This window comes from Stegodyphus dumicola, chromosome X2 (assembly GCF_044657685.1).
Source record: "Stegodyphus dumicola isolate Sdum_Otavi_A_Nest chromosome X2, ASM4465768v1".
NCBI classification, from domain to species: Eukaryota; Metazoa; Arthropoda; class Arachnida; order Araneae; family Eresidae; genus Stegodyphus; species Stegodyphus dumicola.
The window spans coordinates 91497106-91517789 of NC_140781.1; the positions used below are offsets into that span (position 1 = coordinate 91497106).

Genomic DNA, 20684 nt, shown 5'->3' on the forward strand with positions numbered 1-20684 from the left:
TCAAGAGTTTTTCTAAATCTTGCCTAGTGACGAGAGAAGGCAGATCGGCCTATGCGCTGAAGTGTCCTGCGGGTTTCTGTTCTTCTTCATAAAGAGGACGATTTGTCCAATTTTGAAAGGGCGAGGAAAAGTTCCTGTGCGAAGTAGCTGGTTGAAGTATTTCTCGAAGAACTATAGGGAGGAGTAAATCGCTGTAATAATGATAGTATAATTCAGACCATCCGGGCCTGGGGCTTTCTTTCGCGGTAGTTGCCTGAGAGTGTTCTTGATTTCTTTTATGGTGAAATTGAGGTCGTTGAGAGTATCTAAAGATGGATTGCTGTCACGGATGCTTGCCTGTTGTGGCGTGTCGTCCTCTGGGCGGTCATGTAAGATAACTGCGTCTAGGATAGCTTGGAGAGTGTTAGCTGCTCTTGGATCAGTAAGATTGACAGATTGAATAACTTGAAATTATGTGGGTTTTAAGAGTTTCCCCGTGGCTATTTTATGCGGAATGCCATATGCATCTTTCGTGGCCATGCAATAATTTTTCCAACACTGTATTTTTCTTTAGACTAAGAGCCTCTTGTATTTTGCCCTTTCTCGCTGGAAAATTTGCAGAGTATTTGTTTGGAGGTCAAGTTTACGCTCGGTCCTTAGGCATCTTCTCAAGGTTCGACACTTTTTCCTTTGTATATGGAGGTCTGAGTTCCACCAGTTAATTGTTGTCAGTCTCTTTGCTGTACGTAGTGGTAGTAGTTCCTCACATGTCTGTGTAAGTGCTGACATTAAATCTGTCGTCAGTGTTCCAAGTCGTCTTTGGTATTTGCTCGTGCAAGGCAGGGCTCCAAGGTTCTTAACTTGGTAGTAATCCTTCTTGTGAAGATGCTTACTTTATTACGCGGTAGGTAGAACCTTTTGATGATGGTCGTAGATGAAGACTGGGCAATTTTGAACGTGATGCATTTATGGTCTGAAAGGCTTTCGTGCTCCTCTACTTGCCATTGCTGAATGGAATTGGCGAGTGGAATGGTAGTCATAACAGTCATAATACAGGGAAGACGCAATCCTCCTAGTCCCACTGGACCATATGATTATAAAGGATCGACCCCCTCAAGACCACAAAAGGAAAGAAGAGAGAAGCTAATTAACTAAAAATAATTGGAGGTTAATTAACGAACTAAAAATAAGGAAGAGACATACAAACAACGAAGCACAACACGAAACATTTAAAATCCAAAAACAATTAAAAACCCCACGGGCAAAAAGAGGGGCGGCAACTCTCAAGAAACATTCATTCACATGAATTTTCGGAACAGGCACAGGCGGTCCAAAGCCATCGAGAAATTCCCAATTTAAATAAACTGTAGAAAGGCAAACCGAATTCCCTACAGTATTACTTTAATAGCATATTATTTGTATAATCATAATTCTATTTAAACTATTAATTTATTTTTAAAATTTACTTTAATAGTCCTACCACTATCTGAATTCAAATGTATTAATTATCTTTAATAATCATAGAAAAGAAGCTCCAGGACTGCCAATAACCAAAACTGGAAAAACTTAATATTGCCATGTCTCATATTAAAACTTTAGTACTTACTCCATTAAGAACAGAATATAAGAACAATTTTAAAACTTTAAAATTTCAGAACATTTTATAATCAAAAATTACAATTAAAAATTTAAGAAAAAATATAAAAATTCCTAAAGTTAAATTTTAAAAATCAAAATCCTAAAACCCAAAACCACCATTAATTTCGATAATTTAAATCTGGCAATCCATCAGGATTCTCAACATTTGCAAGGCCATATCTATGTAACAATTAACTGTATTTCCTCGAAATATTGTATGTATAAAAAATCTACAATGCATTAAATAAAACAGTTCACAGAAAAATTTCAAAATTTTCCTAGTAAACCTATAAATACTCATAACTGAGAATATAATACATATAATCAAAAGATAAATATACACAATACTAAACAAATATTCCAAATTCAACTCTATTAGAATTGATCAAATTCATTACACATTTAGAATATGTTTTTAAGATTTCCAAGTTCCATGACTTATCTCCCAAATATTCCTTTCTCAAATTTTCCAATAAGGAGCAATGATTCAAGAAGTGATATGCGTTACCAACTTGATGGCAATGACTACACAAGTCTGAATTTTGTAAATTAAATCTCGAGAGGTACGCGGGAAATCTTCCATGCCCAGTTAAAAACTGGTTTAAATCAATATTACTAATTGGTCGCATACCATTTTGAATTTTAATAGACTTCAAAAGACCCACGCACCTCTCTGATTCATTCCATCTAGTATTCCAAATATCATTATAAAAATTTTTCATGTTTCTAATTGCATAACTTCTCGAACCAGACATTTCTATTATATTCACAATCATCATTAGTGGTCGCCTCTTTAGCCAGCACGTCGGCCCTTTCATTTCCAACAAAGCCAACATGGGCTTTTATCCAGTGTAAATGAATGCACATATTCTGCATCAAAAATTTCAATAGACATTTAAATCAAATAATTATAAATTAGTAGGACGGGCCGAGGTCAAGGATTGAAGCAAAGACATACAATCAGTATATATATGAATAGAATTAACACAAGTCAAATTTTTCTTAACCCATTGAAGGGCTTTAAGTAAAGCACAACATTCCGATTGAAATACAGAATTATAATTATTAAGCTTATATTTTTTATTTTCAATTTCAGTTCCATAATGATAAATCACAAATGCTGCACCCAATTTATCATCTTGCCTGGACCCGTCAGTATAAATATCCAATTCTCCAATTATTTGGAGTTTACAATCAAATTCTAAAACACATAAATTAGAAGGGTGTACCAAAATATTATTAATTCTTTCAAACATATGCCTTGTAATCCAAATATCTTTATACAATTTAAAATCAAGTCTACCAGTGCTGAACAAAAAATTTTCAAAATATAATTTATATAAAATTGAAAGAGGCGGCGTGCCGGCTAGAACGCAGAGCACCTGAGTTGAGACAGTACGGAAACATCTTGTAATCATTAAGCACCAGCTCCTCTGTATCGCATCGAGTTTGTTCCTCAACCTGACCAAATCCCCGGCTCTGGATCCCCAGGCACCAATTCCATAGAAAACTCTAGGGATAATTACATTATTCAAAATATCTTTAAGAATGCATGATTTTGTTACAAAGTGTCTCACTAGAAAAAGATCTTCTGTAAAACATTGACATATCATCTGAGAGCCGATGAATTGTTTAAAAATGATCTGCGAAGGTCAACTTGCAATCAATCTTGACTCCCAAATATTTAATAACATCAACAAACTTTATTCTTTTTCCTTGATATCTAAATCGTGGAACTCTCACTTTGATCCCAGCCCGCAGGAAAATGATTGCAAAAGTTTTTTTCTAAGTTGAATTCAAGACCCTCGCCGATTGTCCAGTTTTCCAATTTTAACATAACATTCTCAAATGATTTCTCGAGTTTTTCCAATGATGTACCATACATCAGAACAGCAAGATCATCTGCATATGCAATAAAGTTAACATCACTGGGGAATTCCAAAATAAGAAATTTGTTTAATATGATATTCCAGAGCAGGGGAGCACTGCAGGAGCCCTGCGGACAACCAATGAAAATCTCTAGTTCTATCTCTGCAGTCTCATCCTTAAAAGCATTAAACAATATTTTCCGATTGTTAAAATAACTCCTATAACATTGAATCAAATTCCTTGGCTATTTAAGTTTAATCATGGTTTGTAAAGTTCCAGCACACTGAATCGAATGCAGACGAAACATCCAAGGACAGCAGCACTACGTGATGCGAACTCTTATAGCTTCTAATAAAGTCAATAGTATCATATAATGCATCATCTGTAGAACAGCCAGCTGTGAAACCATACTGTCGCCGACTGAGCATCATTTTACTATTCAAGTAAAACTTCAATCACTCAACCAAGATTCTTTCATACACTTTTCCCAAAACACTCAAAAGTACAATTGGTCTATATCTGTCATTCTGCTTTGGAATTAAAACAACTCGACCGATTTTCCAATTTCTTGGAAACACATAAAATTGAAATCAGTAATTAAAAAGCAATATAAAAATATCCAGATATGTAAAAATTAAAATCTGAACAAATATAGGATTAAAACGGTCCGGGCCCGGAGCGCTTCGACGCCTCATTTGTTCAACTGCACTTCTGATCTCTGCCTCTGTAATTACAGCGTCATCCAATGATCCAATTCCAGTGTAATGGTAGTAATTGTCATATCAGGCCATCCATGGGAGTAGTGCCGGTCGAAAGTTGGTGGTGCGTCTGTGTGATTATGGACTATGAGCTGGTTGGCCGCGATGAAGGCCTCCAGGACTCTTCCTCTTGCGTCTATGCTGGAGTAGCCCCAACTAGTGTTGTGCGCGTTGAGGTCGGCGCCAAGGAGCAGGTTGGTATTCGGTAATTTTTGTAGCAGGCTCTGTGCGAGTTGTAGAGTGAGATCCAGGCTTTCTGCTGGCGAGGAGTATTGTGATGTGAAGACTATTGAGAGATTCTGCAAGTCCAGCAAGATTGCGACACTATCTCCATGAAGGCTGATTGTCAATGGGGACCAGTCATGATTGCAGGAGATTACTATTGCACGAGGCGGCGAGACTTTATCCTCCAGCTGAAATACAGTCCATTGAAGGGGGAAGCCTACTGCTTTGCCTTTATACGTGTAGGGTTCCTGTATTAGGATGATGTCTACATTTATTTCCGTGGCATAAGCTATTAGCTGCGTGGTGGCCGCTCGCGAACGCTGGAGGTTAATCTGCCGGCATGTGATTGGGGTGTCCCTTGTTTTGTTCGCTGCATTAATGTGTGAGCTGTTGTCCGCTGATGAATCATTGATCGTCTGTGTGGAGGATGGCACCCGCTGCATGAAATTAGTTGCTCCGTTACTCATAGGCGATGACTCGCCTGAGTTTGGAAACTTGCTGTTGGTAGCTATGATAGGCATTGGAACTTGCCTATCATAGCTACCAATCCCTCAAAAAAGTACTGTTATGTACTCTAAAAACAAATCCCAAATATTGCATCATGATACATAAAACTCTTACAAAAAAAAAAAAAGAAAGAAAGAAAAAGAAAAGAAAAGAAAAAGAGACGAAATATGTAAAGAAATTCTTTTTTAAAAGAAGAAATATGTGATTAGGAATATGCTCTTTTTATTTATTTGATAACAAAGAAGAGTAAAACATATGCAACATCACATTATGAAAAATCTTGCAAGTCATTACAATACTACTATAAGACATTGATGAGCAAGGTTAACATCAGTTGAACATTCTTTCACAGTAGCAATAAATTTTTTATTCAAAATTCTTAATACGCCAAAACAAATTTACGATCGGTGCCTCAGATGTAAGGTCACACAAAAGTAAATTTGATTTACTTGACCTTGAGAAATTTAGGAACTAGGTAATTTATGAACAAATTGACTCTCTTCCAAATGTACCAGTAAATTTAGCAAAAGCATGCATGAAATTTAAACATTAACATTTAAAGCATTAGTATTTAATTACAGTTACAGGTATTAAATGAATTTAATCACGCTTTTAAGAATGTAATTTTCTGGTAAATTTTAATTTTTATATGAAAATAGAACAAAATTAAGAAAATGTAAGTTTGTAAAGCTACTTAAAACATATTTCCATACAATGAAAATAAATTTAAAGTAAATAAATTTAAAGTAACTATAGTTAAAAATACAACATGAAGATTTACTACTAGATCAAGCATGATAATGGGATTAAAATGATTTGTCTAATATTTAACTCCTTCAAAATACCTTAAAAGTACAGAATATATTTATCTTACTATAAAGAAAAAGCAAAATCATTTATAATTTAGATCATACTATCCAGTTTTTAACATCGGCACCAACTAACAGATTTGTCGACAATACATCATAATCAAAACATAGAATGTTACTTTAAATCACCAATCGTACAGTAGAATTTAATAATAAAAAAAAGAACATCACTTTCCTACGTGCTGTTTACAAAAATAACAATTTTACAAACAGTATAAACTATTTGTGATAATAAAAGGAACAATAACATCACAAACAGTATTAGCAATATTTTACTGCACAAACACACACATTCCATAATTGATTTTATATTTATAAAAATCAGACGATCGTCAATAAGTGGCAGTTAAATGAAAACATACATTTTGAAGAATTACGAAGAGTAATTTTTCTAACATTCTATAGAAAAATACGAAGCTGAACTCACCTCACAAATACAGGCTCCTGGGCCGGGAATCTATTGAGCTCGACAAGAATTATCCATTTTCTTCGTCTTTCTTCATTTCTTGGAAAACGAAATATCCTTATGCAATTTTTAGAATGACTGGAACAATTTGGTGCAGCACATCCACCCATGTTTCTCAAAATTAGGTCGAAATCAATCAACAAATATGTCAACATAACAATGCTGATCCAATGGCGGATAGCAACAAGTGTGCTTTGTTTGCTACAAAATGGACTATGAGTCAACTCCCCTTTATAGAAGCCCCTTTGTAGTGTTGGGCTGTAGATCAACACTCTGTGATGATGTAGGCAACAAAACCTTGATTTATGTACACCACTGTATCTTTCCACACAGTTCCTTGCTACTGCATGCTTTTGGTTATAATTTTCTTCTATATATGAAGAGGGATTTATATGTATGGTGTCAAAAGCCAAAGTTCCAACGAATAACCTTTATCACTTGAAATACTAAAAAATACGAGTAAATATATGGAAATAAAAATTCCTTGTACAGTTGGAGAAATCTAATATCAGATTTCAAAACGATAAAAAATTGTCACCCATTACATTGCAAAATCATTTTAAACTCATTAATCCGAAAGAAAAAATGCATAATTTTTAAGTACAACAATTTGATACATGGAAGATAGAAGTCTATAAAAGAATTGTCTTTTATTTGCATTTATTGAGAACACACAATTTTTTAACTTGCATGTGTATCTAAATGCATATAAATTAGGTACATTTCATGTTTAATAAAATTTAATAATCTATTTCTTTCACATTCCACCAATATTTTAATTACTACTTACTGAAAAAAAAGGCTATGGGTAAATACTACTAAAGAACTAAAAATGAAATCATACTTTTATTAGCATATATCCACTCGCATATAATACTTAGTATAATATACTGTATAAAAATACTAGCACATAAAAAATTATATTTATTTATTATTTCTATAAAAAGATATAAATAAGCCATCTATAATATGAAAGAATAATATTATAACAATAATATCAAATACATTCTAAATGCTGACAAAATTAATCAAAACTTGCTACAGACTGAAAAATTGGTACTCTGTTATTGAGACTGGATTAAGGAATATATATATGTATGCATGTATGTATGTGCCTATATGCGTACACATATACATACGTATGTACATATAATATACATACCCTGAAGTGACAAAAGTCATGGAATACCTCCTAATATTTTGTCGATCCCCCTTTTGCCCGGCGAAGTGCAGCAACTTGACGTGGCATGGACTCAACAAGTCGTTCGAAATCCCCTGCAGGAATATTGAGCCATGCTGCCTCTATATACGTCCATAATTGTGAAAGTGTTGACAGTGCAGAGTTTTGGGCACGAACTGACCTCTCGATGATGTCCCATAAATGTTCGATGAGATTCATGTCGGACGATCTAGGTGGCCAGATCATTCGCTGGAATTGTCCAGTATGTTCTTCTAACAAATCGCGAACAGTTGTGGCCCGGTGACATGGCGCATTGTCATCCATAAAACTCCCATCGTTGTTTGAGTACGTGAAGTCCATGAATGGCTGTAAGTGATCTCCAAGTAGCTGAAGGTATCCATTTTCAGTCAATGATCGGTTCAGTTGCACCAGAGGACCGAGTCCATGCCATGTAAAAACAGCCCAGACCATTATGGAAACACCAGCAGCTTGAACAGTGCCTTCTTGACAACTTGGGTCCATGGCTTCGTGGGGTCTGCGCCACACTCGAACCCCACCATCAGCTCTTACCAACTGAAATCGTGACTCATCTGACAAAGCCACGGTTTTCCGTTCATTTAGGGACCAACCGATATGCTCACGAGCCCACAAGAGTCGCTGCAGGCGATGTCGTGCTGCCAGTAAAGGCACTCGAGTCGGTCTTCTGCTGGCATAGCCCAAGGAAGACAAATTTCGCCGCACTGTCCTATCGGACACGTCCCTCGTACGTCCCACATTGATTTCTGCGGTTATCTGACGCAGTGTTGCTTGTCTGTGAACATTGACAACTGTACGCAGACGTCGCTGGTCTCGGTCGTTAAGTGCAGGGGGTCGGCCACTGCGCTGTCCATGGTGGGATGTTATGCCTGAAATTAGATACTCTCGGCACACTCTTGACACTGTGGATCTCGGAATGTTGAACTCCCTAACGATATCCGAAATGGAATGACCCATGCGTCTAGCTCCAACTACCATTCCGCGTTCAAAGTCTGTTAATTCTCGTCGTGCGGCCATAATCACGTCAAAGCCTCTTGAATAACTTGAACACAAATGAAAGCCCTGCCAAAGCACTTCGCATTTATACATTTTCTACGCAATACTACTGCCATCTGTATATTTGCATATTGTTATCCCATGACTTTTGTCACTTCAGTGTATGCACTCATTTCTGAATCCAGTTCCGATAACAGAAGAGTACCGAAAAATCTTATTTCAGGATTACCTACAAGAATTGAGGAAGTATTGATAACTGACATTCAGTTTCTTCTCCTGTCCCTGAAAAATACTTATTTGTGCTTCATTTAATTTCTCAGAATGCAAATATGTTTGACAAAATGTGCTTATTTCCTTCCTTAAATAATTTTATTATAAAATTTTGGGCACATATCTATAAGCCAATAGTTTCTCCCTCCCTGCAGTGCCAAGACGTTATGAACTGCACTGTCTCCATATGAATGGGTCATGAACACAAGAACATTTTGCATTTATTTCCAAGATCTTCATATTATGATCAGAAACCTGCAAAATATTACTGTCGTACATAAAGATCTTATCTAAAGGCTTAAACAAGAATAAAGGAACTATATGCTATCAATAACAGGAAATATAATGTTTATCAGGATTATAGAAATACATATGTTTAATAACTTTTAAATGCTTTGAAACTTATTAGCTAAGTGATAATAATCTACTTAATATGAAATAATATTCTACAATATAAAATTATTGAGGAGTGTTAATTAAAATCCTTGGGTTTACTAAGAAAATAAATTACATAAACATTAAACAAATCTCATTTCAAATTTATGGAAAGATACATGTTTATAACATAATGGAAGCTGAGTTGTTATTCAAAACTAATTCTACTTCAGAAAATTCTCAATACACAGTTTTATAGTTTTACATATACGTAACAATTATGAGTACAATCTCATAAAATTAACATAACCTTCTCATTTGTGGTTTCAAAAATCAAGATTCGAAAGAGATTAAAATGACCTACTGACACTTACTAATTGTTTTTATAAACTGTATTAATATATCACATGAGAAACTTGCAATATTTTCACATGATGCTTCTAAAATAGCATAATAATATACTGGTAAAGTCAAATGGAGAAAAGAATACTCTTTTTTCAAACAATTTCCTAATAACATATCCTTCGTAAGAAGAAACAGGATATTTTACATCAATAGGTAAAAAATTACAATCCCTTTTTACATGAATTTTTAAGCACTATAATTAGATAAAATATTAACAGTTGACTTCAAGAATAATATCAAAATCTAAAATCCCAACAAAAACTGTAATTCGTTTTTAAATAATACTGCAAATGAATCCAAATAGTTATCTTTTTCAGATCCTGATTTTTGACAACAAAACAAAAATGAGAATGTTATGCACCAAAGATGTAATTTATTATGAAAACACGAGAGAAATTTAACTAACATATTCTAATCTGTTTACTATTATGTAATTTATTATGAAAAACCAGAGAGAAATTTAACTAACATATTCTAATCTGTTTACTATTATGTAATTTATTATGAAAACCAGAGAGAAATTTAACTAACATATTCTAATCTGTTTACTATTATATAATTCGGAACTTAATTCCAATTAAATTTTTCGAATGTTTCAGGTGATACATAAAAAATATGAAGCAGAAAATTATTCGTAAAGTATAGACGAATTCATAAAAAATGTTTCTACAACTGAAATTGACCAGAAAACCAGAAATCACGACACATGTAGAATATACAAACATAAATTATAGAATAATTGATTAAGTTATTTACAATTTTAGACTGAAATTTCAACAATTCATATAAGTAACTTACTCTTAGCTCAGGCGGCAATCCAGCAAAATGTAAGTCTTCGAACAAAAGCTGTTAGTTCAGAACAGAATACAACTGTTTATCTCCCCTAAATAACTTTATAACCCCCATAGCACAAAACATCCTCAGGATGTCCTATTTAAGTCTCAATATCCCGGGACATACTTAGGATGTCCTGAGTATGTTGATTCTCAGATGTCCTGAGGACATCGTAATTTAGCATTCTGAGGATGTCTTATTTAAGTCGCTATGTCCCGGGATATGAGAGGATGTCCTGAGGATGTTGATTCTCAGATGTCCTGAGGACTTCACCAATTTCACATCCTGAGGACATTCATACTGCATTGTCCAGGGGACTTCGGTTGTCAAACATTCTGAGGATATTTGTTCTCAAATTTACCAGTTTTAGTTTTTTGACATTGCACATCTGAAACTTGCACATTATTTAATTTTCATATGTATTTTACTAAGTTTTTTCTAAATGCTGTACACTAAAAATATTGATATGATTGATAATTTATTCTTGTTGTTTTGTTATTAATTTTAACTGCTATTTTTTCTGACATTTTTAAAAATTATTTAGTCATAAAAAGATTTTTTTCAATAGATTAGCATTTTCTAGAATATTTGCTGAATTCCAAATAACATATATTTTTTTATAAAAAGTGTGAAAATTACTTACAGATTACAAACCCTACTATAAATACAGGTAAAACTAGAATTTTTTTTTTTAATTACGGAAACGAATTTTTTTAAATTAGGGTGTAGAGACATTAGGCACTTTTTTGGAAGCAGAAAAGATGAAAAATTAGCAACTGCCTTCGCAGGGAATCGAACCACGGACCTCTGGAATACCGGCCCAGAGCGCAGAACCACTACACCACAAAGGCACACTAGGAGAGCGGGAGAAATACCTTATATTACTCCCCTTTTTAAAGAGCGACTTTTTTTTTTAAAGGGGGACCCAATCGCTAAATTCTTGGTGCGGATATATCTCTTCCAACACCCTTTTAGTTCGGGCGCCACCGTAGAGACATTAGGATTTTTTTTTTGAGCGCCGGAGAGATAAAAAATTAGCAACCGCCTTCGCCGGGACTCGAACCACGGACCTCTGAATTACCGGCCCAGCGGTCAGAACCACTACACCACGAAGGCACTCTAGGAAAGGAATATGTATTGTTACATTCTTTGCTCTAGGAAAGCGGGAGAAATACCTTATAAGGGGAAGAAAATTTTCCCCTAATTACAGGACTGAAAATGTTTTTCAATCGCGCGATCTGTTATTGATATTGAATTACAGTCGTGCGATAATTTCGCCGTAAAAATAATTCTCTGATGACTATCCAAGATTCTAGAAGTCTTATATAGAGATGGTCGTCTTAGAGAAATAATGCTTAATATCAATATTTATTTATAATCTTAGAACTATTGGTCACTTTCAGAAGTGGTCATTTGAGAGGCGATATTCTATATATTTATTTACTGATACTCTCAGATTCCAAAATTTGTTTATAATCTCAGAAATATTGGACGGAAGGTGGTCGTCACATACATGCAAAATTTTACATTTCATTAAAAATGAATTCGGAATTATTTAACTATTTCCCTATTAATTAATTAATTAGATAAAGAAAAAATGATGAAATAGTACTGTTTATTACGGAATAATGTAGGAAGTTCTGCAGAACTATATTCTTTCGCGTCATTTCACATTGTATACGGCAAACTATTAACTCCTCATATTCTTCCGCAAATCCGTAAGCGTCCGTGTGATTTGAAACGAAATCCAAAATGGCTGCGCCATGAGGTTTCCTTGTATGGATATTTTTTGTTGCATGAAAGGTAAGTTCAGTTGCAATACTTGTATGTTTACTTTCTTTGCTTTTCGAATTTATGTCATTTTGACAGTTAAATGTTTCACAGCTTTATGAATTGTTTCCATTCTATCGTGTATTACGTGTATAGTATCTCAATGCATGGCTGTCGTTTCAGATATCTAATTTGCTCTGCTATCCAAATGTTTATGACTGAATTTTTTTTAGTCTAGTTTATGCATTCAGTTTCAAAATAATATGTGTGATCAGTTTGCTTATTATTTTATTGCAGCAATAAATTTATGTTAAATAGTTTGAACAAATGTATAAAAATAAGAGTTTGCATTGTTTTGTTCAAAATATGTATGGTTGAAACATTATCTTAATCTAGTTTGTAATTCGATTTTAAAACATGGAAAATTAGAAATTTTAAGTTTTTTTGGGGATACTGTTCTGTTATCGGGACCAGAATCGGAAATGTATGAACCTGTGTTTGTAAGTATGTGCATAGATGTGTATATGTAGACACACACACATACAAATATACAAGCAAACATAAATACATTTCTGAACGCGGTCCTGATAACAGAACAGTACCTTTTTTTTAATCTTTTTTGCATATTTTATGAAAGGATTAAGCATTTTTCAAACTGCATATCATTTTAAGATTCGACTTGCAGGAAGACAAAATATGGTCATTCAATCAAATGCTTATGATTGCTTTTAACATTTTCTCATAAATATTGTTTGCATTTTTATTGTATTTTAGGTACTTTAGTTATGTAAAGTGAACATGAGAATATTAGGAAAGCTGAAGAATATGAATAGCTACCATAATACATGTATTTTTTCATCCAGCCCATTGTTTTAGAAACCAATGCACCATTATTATATGCTGGCTTATTTTATAGTTATATGCAGTTTAATTTTATGTTCATGTTACTGTAGTATTGTCATTATAATAAAAGTATTGATAATTTTTGTTGAATCTTGCAAGTTGCATAACATTCAGAATTATTACTACGGAATTTCACTGATAGGTTTTTTGAGTTGACATAATCTGTCTGATAAATAAAATAAACTGGTGTTTAAATTATATGCATTTCTCTTAATGTTTCATTGAAAGTGAGATGGAAATATAAATGCTATCCAGAAAAGTGATTTTTTTTTTTTTTTTTTTTGCCTGAAATAACAAACTGTACTAAAGGATTAATGTTTATATCATTTTAGAAATGCCAATATTAAAGTTTCTCCCCCTTCTCTTCTTTGATTTTGAAATAATTTATAATAAAATAATATATGCGTAAGTGTAATTAATGTAAAGTATCATTCAATAATATAATTTTATTTCTTATCTGGGCTTTCTTTTGGCGTTAGAAGGAGGAAAAGACTGTAATGTTTTAATTAAGGAAATAATTAAAACATTACAGTCTTTTAAATAACACAATTACAGTAATGTTTATTGAAGCAATTAGTACTGTGTGACCGCCAGTGATTGAATAATGTTAAAATGCATTGTTCATAAGGAAATTTGCTTATCTTTGTGTTATAGTTGGCACGTTTTTATTTTGACACAAGCTGAAATTTGAATTATTGGAAGCACTTTAAAATCCTGAATTATTTCCTGAATCATTAATCAGGCCAATATATAACATACAAATTTTCATACAAAATTATTTCTTTGAGCATATTATAAAGAACTCATTTAATTTTATTATTTGTACAAATTTTAGACAAATGTAGCATGCAACAGTTAAAGATTTATTGAAGCCTACATGTTACTTGTGGTAACAAAGAAGTGTGAAAGATATTGTCACATTAGCGAACATGACGATCATTGATGCTTAGTTTAGTAATTTAATAATATACTGAGAAATGCTGGAAACTTTCAGAAGTGGACATTTCGGAAATGATGGGCTTCATAAGAAATTTACATGGTTTTATTATTTATGTTTTAGTTAAGAATGGATTTTAATGTTCATGTGAAAGAATTCTATTTAATTATATGTGAAAGAATTGTTAAAGTTTGGCATTTAAAAAAATGAATGGTTGATCTTTACATTATGGTAACTTGGCGTTTTTTTGGCAAAAATTTGGCGACCAACTCTCCTACAGCAACCCTCTATTTTTTTTCCCGCCGCCATTTTGTCTTCACGAAGTAAAGACATGTTTCTTTTCTTTTTATCTACTGAACACTTCTTCCAACAATCTACTAGCCGAATTACACTTATGCTAGAAATTTTATCTAACAAAACTGCTTAATCATGACAAATATTCACTGCAAAATTCGGAAAAAGTACACAATACCATACTCCTTACGCGTTTTTCAAAATAACACATACACATAAACCATGTACACGCCGACTTATTTTTACTTAAAAAAACATCCCAGAATTGCACAAAAATGGCATTGCGCACACTCTTCACTATATCCATGTACACTGCTTTTTTCTCATAAATTAGAAAAATTTCACGAAAATACATGACAATTTTCTCAATCTTTAAACCCGGTAAAAAGAACATATATGAAATTACCTGATCGCGAGAAAGTATTTACCCTTTCCAAATATGAACATTTCCACATATAAAATAAATAAAATATCCAAAAACTTCTAAATCATCTATTACATTATACACGTCACCAACGAATTCATACCGCAAGCATTACAAATACTTAGTATCAAAAATATTTAAATTATTTCCATGCACGTTTACTTCAACTTAAACGTATACCAAATTCCTACAAACATAAAATTCACAAAATAACTATCATTTAATTAAAAGATCACTAAACCATGTACAGCCGACTTACTTTTACTTAAAAAAAATCCCAGAATTGCACAAAAATGGCATTGCGCACACTCTTCACTATATCCATGTACACTGCTTTTTTCTCATAAATTAGAAAAATTTCACGAAAATACATGACAATTTTCTCAATCTTTAAACCCGGTAAAAAGAACATATATGAAATTACCAGATCGCGAAAAAGTATTTACCCTTTCCAAATATGAACATTTCCACATATAAAATAAATAAAATATCCAAAAACTTTTACCTCTAAATCATCTATTACATTATACACGTCACCAACGAATTCATACCGCAACCATTACAACTTAGTGTCAGATATTTAAATTATTTCCATGCACGTTTACTTCAACTAAAACGTATACCAAATTCCTACAAACATAAAATTCACAAAATAACTATCATTTAATTAAAATATAATTAAATTCAAAAACACTACTTAAAATATAAATGAGCACATACATTAAATTAATACATACATAAATACCCATTTCGAATTCACTTTAGTTACGGCCATGGGATCCAAAAATTCACGAACACTGTTTCACTCAACACAGAATAAAGCCAAATACAAAATTTCCAGATTTTTTCCCGATTTCCCCCCTTTTCCGATTAAAGAACCGTAATTCGCCCATTAATATCACATGACATATCCCATGATCTCTCATTTCCCTCACACAAAATAATGCGTAATCGGAACTGAGTACTGCTCACATTATTACCAAAGTCCCAGGTAGTAACCTTTATCGCCTCTACCTCGCCTATCTATGTCGCCAAACTACCAGTTACCATATTGTAAAGATCAACCAAATGAATTAATAGTATGCATTTATCTTTTTATTATACATATATTACTATATATTTCTAATGCACTATGTAAATGTCAGTGCTAAACAATTGATACTGATAATTGATCAATTGATTGAGATACTATTGTCAGGGCAATCTTTTCTTATACATGAAAAATTCTGATACTTTCTGATCATCTGCCCCTCACAGCTTCAACTTATGCTAAAACTGCAAGAGTATGTACGCGATAATAGCAAAGTATGAATATGCATGCCACACACATGTATTTACATGCTTTATATTTAATCTTTATTTCTGAATAGTATTCCATTCGATGAAAAATATGTGAATATTGACCCAATATATATATTTTTGTGTGTGTGCATCCTAAAATTTCTTGTTTCTTATAAAGTGCTTATTTGAATTACTACTTGTGAACAGAGCAGTAGATATGAACCATAAACTAACCATTTTGCCAATTTTCACAGCTTTGCAGGTAGTCAGAAAGCACCAAAATTTGTAATAATGTTAAGTTTTAATGATGTTCTATACTTTTGTGTTAATTTTTCTATTCTATTAATTCTATTATTGTGTTATCAAACTTTCTGTAGGAATTTCAACTGGTTAAGATATTATTACCATGTGGAGAAGAATTTGGTTTTTAAGCTTGAAAAAATTGCAGCTAAAGGATTTTGTAGAAGGTCAGTCAAACTGGTTTTAGTTAATTATAATTTAATTTTGGGTGAAGAATTCTCAAATTTATTTATCATAAGTGTTTAAAGGTCTTCTAAATTAAATTCTGCTTGTTTTTAAAATGTTTCATGACATTCATTCTTTGATGATGATGATTATTTTTTAAAAAAATTTACTAACTAATGTCCAGGCACATAATGTTGCATTTAATGCCATACCTTTAATATTGTAAAATGTTAAAATAATACATTTCACTTAAAAATGTGGTTGTGACAGTAAATTTTCTGTTACATTTAATCATATCTATAAACACTGGTATACATCATTTTTCAATAATCTATATATTATTTTGTGCATTTCTTTTACAACCAAGATCTGGCATATGACTTGCTTTTCAAACTGATAACATAGTGTAATAATGTAATCTAATGGTTAAAGTTTACTATGGAATGGGCCAAATTTAATAAATTATTCTTTGATAGAAATTTATTCATGTGTTCAGTGTGTCTCATCTCTTTAAATTGCTAAAGTAAATTTTATGTACTTGCATTTAGGAATTTTGACTGTATCAGAGTAATTTTATTTCAGTTATTATAACATGCAAGGCAAAAATTCATACATAGCTCCGTATTTAAAATTAGTTAATTCAAGTCCTTAATAAAGAGGGACGTTTTGTTGTTTTTAAAGTCGATAGAGTTTAATTAAAAAATATGCCCCATTAAGAGTTACTTTTTAACCTAATTTAAAATTTTTATTATTTATTATTACCAATAATTAATATTTGGAATGTTATTTTAACTCAGATGTTGTAATAATATCAAAATTCCTTACTTTTTGATAGGTAATCCAAAGGTTAAACAAGAAAAGAAAAAAATTAAAATGTAGAAGTATATTTCATACCTCGGTACTTTTCCGTTTCGCCGGCGCAAATCTCGCCAAGCAGACTTTATTGGCGACAACATACAGTATACACATAAAACATCTTTAAAAATATGTTAGTTCTAAGAATTCTTTTTAAAAAAGAAGGCATAAACATTTTAATATCGCTTAAAATTTTATAGAAAGCCAATAAATAAAGACAACAAATTTGTAAAAAGACATTAATTTAAGAATTTACTAATGGTTCAACATCCTGATTCGCCGGTTCATATCACGTGGCCCCAAGCGATCTCATGTCACGTAAACTACTCTACAAAAATCTAATGCTCTCAGTAATTATCTACATTAATTTCATGTTAAATCTTAATTTGGAACACAAGTCTAAATGCAAGAAATATTTCAATTTTGTACGAATAACTTACTCAGAAATTATGTAAAACTGCAGTGCTTTACTTCGCTAATGCATTCTCATTAGAATTGATGAATTTAACCCTTGACATTACCTTTTCTATATTTTCGGCTTCGGGTAAACGCTGTGATTGCATCCTAATTGACTTAATTGCCGAAAATTGCCTTAGACATAAAACTGAACTATCTGATAAAAATTCTATAAAATTATGTGCCAGTATTGAAAGAAACAATCAATTTGATAGGAAAAAGCTGCGACTTGTTTTGAAAATGAGGCGTAAAAGGTTACCAGCGAGAATATTCCGTTTGGCATCGGTTGTACCATTATTGGCGACTTTATCGCTTGCGCCGGCAAAACGGAAAAGTACCCATACCTCTAACAAATAAAAACAACACGAGCACTTTTTACTGTTTATCTGCATAGTGTGGCATGTCCCGAAAGACTGAGATTTGTATGGTCAAATCCATGTTTCAGTTAAAGGAAATGCATGCACAGTCTTCTCATTTTCACTTCGATTAAGGATTCTGTATATACTAGCATAAGAAGTATATTAGTTAATGCAATGTTATATATCAATATTTATAGACAATTATTGTGGCTGTGTTTATTATAATCTTATTCACTGTAATGGCTGGAGTGCCTAAACCATCATGCTGTGTAAACAAAACTCATCTCTGCATACTGCTCCACTAGTGTTTAAACCACTGAAATGGTGATTATGGTAGAACATCTTTGGTAAAAATTTACTCTACTGTAACCCTTGGCGAATCGTTTCATTTTTTATATCAAGATCGTCACCTGAGAGGATCGGCATCAATTTCAAGATGGCTGATACACAAAACCAAAATAAGAAGTCAGACATGCACAAACTCGGTGTCCATGTACACATCGACCTATTTTAACTTTAAAAAAAAAAAAAAAAACAGAGAACTGCACAAACTAGGCATTGTGCACTGCCTTAACTTTGTCCATGTACACATTGATCTATTTTCACTTTAAGAAAATCAGAAAGTTAAAAATATCATGTTTACCAGAAAAAATTCACCACTGTCTTAACACACAGAGACAACCAAAAATACACAGAGAGGAATAAGTTACCAAAAATACATATTTCCTAACATAAAAACATTAAACAACAAATCTTCTAACAAAAATTAACACACAGACGAATAAATAAATGAAACGTCACTTTTTTAACATACCTTTTTTTTCACATGCATACTTTTAGGCTTCCCACCACCATCTTCTCCATCCTCCAGGTAAGCAATTCAATTAAATTTTTCGTCTCTTAGTCACCTCAGACATACTCAAACGATGGTACCCACACCAAAATAATAGCATGTTCAAAATACAAGACCATACCACTTCCATGCAACCGAACACAGGAATTGAAAAGAATGGTAAGAACCAAAAACCTGGGTCCGTACAAAAGGTTTACTATTACAAAAAGTAGCCCAAAACTAAATTTATGACAACACGTTGGCAATATTTGCGGAAATAACTCCTTTTTATTGACAAAAAAAAAAGGTTTTTTTTTCCTCCAAAGGCTACTTTCGCCAACATTATCAACATTAGGGTTACCGAAAAACTTATTTCACGCAATGGACTTCCACATTTCACAAACAACCAATACCACTTTGCGATTTTTTTTCAGACAGAAACTAAGGTGTACCATACAGTAAAGATTAGCCACATCTTCATTTACTACTGTTACAACATAAAATATACTTCTTTGGTAGATTTCTGCAGTTAAATTCAAAAGTTTAAAATTGCTTATCATGATCAGATTTTAGCTAACAATTACTTATGTGTTGTCAGATAAATGTTACCAGATGCAGTTAATTATTTTTTACTTGCCAATCTCATGAGACAAGTTTTCCTTGCTCCTACAAGACAACTTTACTTTCTGTTGCAAAATAAATTCATTCTCACTCTTTTTGGACTTGCCTACACATTAAATTTAAAATAGTTTTATGATTAGGTAAGATGTGATTATCATAATTTTGTTTTTCTTTATCTTGGCAACTTTATATGTTGATTCGGTATCCAGGTTACCTACCAGTGGCTGATTGATAAAACTGCTCATATGTTCAGCTGGTGGTTTGAGTTTATTTTCTGACATAAAAAATTTTAAAAGGCATCCCCCATGTTTATTTTACTATAATCGAAAAATCAAATAATTACTACTTTGTTTATAGGTATTAAATGTTAAAATATTTTAAATGCTTCCTTTAATTTGCATTCTAATAGTCATTTGTTTAAATTTAATTATGAATTATATTCACATATAGTAATTGTAAGTGTTTTTTTATTTTAGGTGCTGTGAAAGGCAATGACAGAGATCCAATTTATCAAGAGTTCTTATATACATAAGAATACATGGATATAAGATTGTTTTTCATGAATTCAAATAAAATGTGATAAATTGGATTAATAAAAACTATTTTGAATTTTGAAAAGTGTTTTTCCTCTGTTAATCATAATATAGTGCCATAAATTTCTGAATGTGTTTATTTTTCATCCAAATAAATAGCTTTACAAAAATTTGTCATATTAATAGATATTGCATAATTTAGCATTATTATAAATATTTATTATAGCAGATTTAGCTGAACTACTTTTTAGTCTCTCTGCAGATGAAGTCACAAAGGTAAGTGGTTAGATATTTTTCTGTATTCCCCATTAAGTAATTTTATCTGGTAAATTACCATTACTTATATACTAAAGGTGAAAGAATAAGCTTTACTTGAAAATACAAAAATTTGTAGACATTTCAAAAAATTGCTATACGTAAAAGAGTTCTTAAATTGCGACATATGCGAAACTGAAAATGTTATATATGAAATAGTTCAGAAATATAAATACTTTCACTATTTTTTAATTATAAGTCACTGCATTTGTTATATATAATCACAGTTTAA

General features: G+C 32.3%; 1 long non-coding RNA gene across 1 annotated transcript; it reads left to right on the forward strand.

Moving 5' to 3' along the window:
* The first annotated feature begins 12104 nt into the window (after positions 1-12104).
* On the forward strand, positions 12105-20212 carry LOC146992821 (uncharacterized). Its single transcript, XR_015038872.1, has 3 exons — positions 12105-12210; positions 16394-16483; positions 20081-20212. It is a non-coding gene; the product is annotated as an uncharacterized LOC146992821 (long non-coding RNA).
* Positions 20213-20684: the final 472 nt, after the last annotated feature.